The following is a 4569-nucleotide window of genomic DNA, read 5'->3' on the forward strand; positions in this document are numbered from 1 at the left end:
TAGATCTAGAACAATCATCAATGAAGGTTATAAAGTATCTTTTTCCTCCTCTAGTAATATTGCCATTTAGCTCACAAATATCACTATGAATCAATTCTAATAAATGTGTATTTCTTTCAACCTTAGGAAAATGTTTCTTAGTAATTTTAGATTATATGCAAATATCACATTTCTTACTAAAATCCTTGTTACTAAGATCAATATAGTTATTCTTTTGCATATATTCAATTGATTTGCAATTTAAGTGTGCTAATCTACTATGCCATAAATCACAAGAATCAACAACATACAAGGAAACATTCACTTTATTAATACTAAGTTTAAACATGCCTTCAGTACAATATCCTTTTCCTATGAATACATCATTCTTAAGAAAGATCACTTTATCGGATTCCATAACAACTTTGAATCCTTTCTTACACAAGAGACTAACAGAAACTAAATTTTTTCTCAAATCTGGAACATGAAGTACATTTATTAAACTTAATTTCTTTCCAGATTTAAAATTTAATTCTACACTTCCTTTACCACAAACTTTGGCTGAGTTGTCATTGCCCATCAAGACTTCTCTATTGTTCACTTCTTCATATGTTTTGAATTGGTTGCGATCATTGCAAACGTGAACAGTAGCCCCAGAATCTAACCACCACTCAAGTGATTTTCCTTGTGTTGCTATGTTGACTCCCTACCATTGGAGCAAATAATTTTGAGCTGAAACCTCAACTAGTTGCTCTAATGCAACAGAACTGCAAATTCCATGGACTTCCATCAGAAGATCCCTATCAATTTTTAACTGAGTTCTTGCAGATCTGTGAGACTATTAAGACTAATGGAGTGGATCCTGAAATCTACAAGCTCATGCTTTTCCCTTTTCCTGTAACAGACAGAGCTAGAACATGGTTGGATTCACAACCTAAGGATAGCCTGGACTCATGGGATAAGCTGGTCGCGGCCTTCCTGGCTAAATTCTTTCCTCCTCAAAAGCTGAGCAAGCTTAGAGTGGATGTTCAGACCTTCAAACAAAAAGATGGTGAATCCCTCTATGAAGCTTGGGAAAGATACAAGCAGATGACCAAAAGGTGTCCTTCTGACATGCTTTCAGAATGGACCATTCTGAATATATTCTATTATGGTTTATCTGAATTCTCTAAGATGTCACTGGACCATTCTGCAGGCGGATCCATTCACCTAAAGAAAACGCCTGCAGAAGCTCAAGAATTAATTGACATGGTTGCAAATAACCAGTTTATGTACACTTCTGAGAGGAATTCCGTGAATAGTGGGACGCCTCAAAGGAAGGGAGTTATTGAAATTGATACTTTGAATGCCATATTGGCTCAGAACAAAATGTTGACTCAGCAAGTCAACATGATTTCTCAAAGTCTGAATGGATGGCAAAATGCATCCAACAGTACTAAAGAGGCATCTTTTGAAGAAGAAGCATATAATCATGAGAACCCTGCAATAGCAGAGGTAAATTACATGAGTGAACCTTATGGAAACACCTACAATTCATCATGGAGAAATCATCCAAATTTCTCATGGAAGGATCAACAAAAGCCTCAACAAGGCTTTAATAATGGTGGACGAAATAGGCTTAGCAATAGCAAGCCTTTTCCATCATTTTCTCAACAACAGACAGAGAATTCTGAGCAAAGCACCTCTAACTTAGCAAATCTAGTCTCTGATCTGTCTAAGGCCACTTTAAGTTTCATGAGTGAAACAAGGTCCTCCATTAGAAACCTGGAGGCACAAGTGGGCCAGCTGAGAAAGTTACTGAAACCCCTCCTAGTACTCTCCCAAGCAATACTAAAGAGAATCCTAAAAGAGAGTGCAAGGCCATTGACATAGTCAACATGGCCAAACCTAGAGAGGAAGGAGAGGACGTGAATCCCAAGAGGGAAGACCTCATGGGCTGTCTCTCAAGCAAGAAGGAGTTCCCAATTAAGGACCCAAAGGATTCTGAAAGTCATATAGAGACCATAGAGATTCCATTAAACCTCTTTCTGCCATTCATGAGCTCTAAAAACTATTTTTCCTCTGAAGAAGATGAATATGTAACTGGAGAGCAAGTTGCTCAATATCTAAGAGCCATCATGAAGCTGAATGCCAAATTGTTTGGTAATGAGACTTGGGAAAGTGAACCTCCCTTGCTCATTAGTGAACTAGATACATGGATTCAGCAAACTTTACCTCAAAAGAAACAAGATCCTGGAAAATTCTTAATACCCTGTACCATAGGCACCATGACCTTTGAGAAGGCTCTGTGTGACCTAGGGTCAGGCATAAATCTTATGCCACTCTCTGTAATGGAGAAGCTGGGGATCATTGAGGTAGAGCCTGCCTTATTTTCATTACAATTGGCAGACAAGTCAGTGAGACAAGCTTATGGATTAGTAGAGGATGTGTTAGTAAAGGTTGAAGGCTTTTACATCCCTGCTGATTTCATAATCTTAGACACTAAGAAGAAGGAGGATGAATACATCATCCTTGGAAGACCTTTTCCAGCCACAGCAGAAGCTGTAATTGATGTTAACAGAAGAGAATTAGTCCTTCAATTGAATGGGGACTCCCTTGTGTTTAAAACTCAAGGTTATCCTTCTGTAAACATGGAGAGGAAGCATGAAAAGCTTCTCTCAGTACAGTGTCAAACAGAGCCCACACAGTCAAACTTTAAGTTTGGTGTTGGAAGGCCACAACCAAACTCTAAGATTGGTGTTGAAACTCCACAACCAAACTCTAAGTTTGGTGTTGGGAGTCTACAACATTGACCTTATCACCTGTGAGGCTCCATGAGAGCCCACTGCCAAGCTTTTGACATTAAAGAAGCACTTATTGGGAGGCAACCTAATTTTTATTTATCTAATTTTATTTTTATTTTTATTTTATTTTGTGTTTTATTAGGTACATGATCATGTGGAGTCACGAAAAAAATACTAAAATTAAAAACAGAATCAAAAATAGCAGAAGAAAAATCACACCCTGGAGGAAGGACTTACTGGCGTTCAATGCCAGAACAGAGCATGGATTTGGCGTTGAACGCCAGAAACAAGCATGGAACTGGCGTTCAATGCCAGAAACATTCTGCAACTGGGCGTTGAATGCCCAGAACAAGCATCACTTCGGCATTTAAACGCCAGAATAGCATGCAAAGGCGTTTTACATGCCTAATTGGTGCAGGGATGTAAATCCTTGACACCTAAAGATCTGTGGACCCCACAGGATCATCTCAGGATCTGTGGACTCCACAAGATCCTCACCTACCTCTCTTCTCTCTACTCATGGCCATCCCTTCTATTTTCTATACACCCCACCTACCTCCACTCACCCTCTCTCTCTTCTTCACACATTCCAACAACACTCTTCTCCAAAAACCCTTCACCAATCACCTCAATCTCTCTTCCCCATCACCTCTTCACCACTCACATCCATCCACCCTCCCCATAAACCCCACCAACCTTCAAAATTCAAAAATACTTTCCCACCCAACCCACCCTAAATAGCCGAACCTACTCCCTCTCCCCTCACTATATAAACCTCTCTATTCTTCTTCATTTTCACACAACACAACCCCCCTTCTTTACCTTGGCCGAATACACCTCCCCCTCACTCTCCTCCTTATTCTCTCTTCTTCTTCTTCTTTTCTTTCTTCTCTTGCTCGAGGGCGAGCAATATATTAAGTTTGGTGTGGTAAAAGCATAGCTTTTTGTTTTTCCATAACCATTAATGGCACCAAAGGCCGGAGAAACCTCTAGAAAAGGGAAAGGAAAGACAAAAGCTTCCACCTCCAAGTCATGAGAGATGGAGAGATTCATCTCTAAAGCCTATTGGTGGACAAAATTGTGACCCTCTTTGTATTTGCATGAGATTTATTTAATGGCTATTGATTATGTGTGGACACAACTCCGTTCAACTTAACCAGCAAGTGTACTGGGTCATCCAAGTAATACCTTACGTGAGTAAGGGTCGATCCCACAGAGATTGTTGGTATGAAGCAAGCTATGGTCACCTTGCAAATCTCAGTTAGGCAGATTAAATGGTTATGGTTTTCGAAAATTAATAATAAATAGAAAATAAAAAGGGATAGAAATACTTATGTAAATCAATAGTGGGAATTTCAGATAGGCGTATGGAGATGCTGTGCTCCTCTCGAATCTCTACTTTTTTTATTACATTCATCCGATCCTTCCTACTCCTTTCCATGGCAAGCTGTATGTAGGGCATCACCATCATCAATGGCTACTTTTGATCCTCTCGGGAAAATGGTCCTATGCGCTGTCACTGCACGGCTAATCGTCTGGAGGCATCACCCTTGTTGATAGCTACATCTCATCCTCTCAGTGAAAATGGTCCAAATGCTCTGTCACAGCACGGCTAATCATCTGTCGCTTCTCAATCAGGTTGGAGTAGAATCCATTGATTCTTTTGCATTTGTCATCATGCCCAGCCTTCAGGAGTTTGAAGCTCGTCACAGTCATTCAATACCGGAATCCTACTCGGAATACCACGGACAAGGTTAGACTTTCCGGATCCCCATGAATGACGCCATCTATCTAGCTTATACCACGA

General features: G+C 40.0%; 1 non-coding gene across 1 annotated transcript; it reads right to left on the reverse strand.

The window, feature by feature from the left end:
* Positions 1-990: 990 nt before the first annotated feature.
* Positions 991-1098, reverse strand: LOC127742145 (small nucleolar RNA R71). The gene has a single exon (XR_008003332.1). It is a non-coding gene; the product is annotated as a small nucleolar RNA R71 (small nucleolar RNA).
* Between the last annotated feature and the right edge of the window lie 3471 nt (positions 1099-4569).

Source organism: Arachis duranensis, chromosome 9 (genome assembly GCF_000817695.3).
Source record: "Arachis duranensis cultivar V14167 chromosome 9, aradu.V14167.gnm2.J7QH, whole genome shotgun sequence".
Taxonomy (NCBI): Eukaryota; Viridiplantae; Streptophyta; class Magnoliopsida; order Fabales; family Fabaceae; genus Arachis; species Arachis duranensis.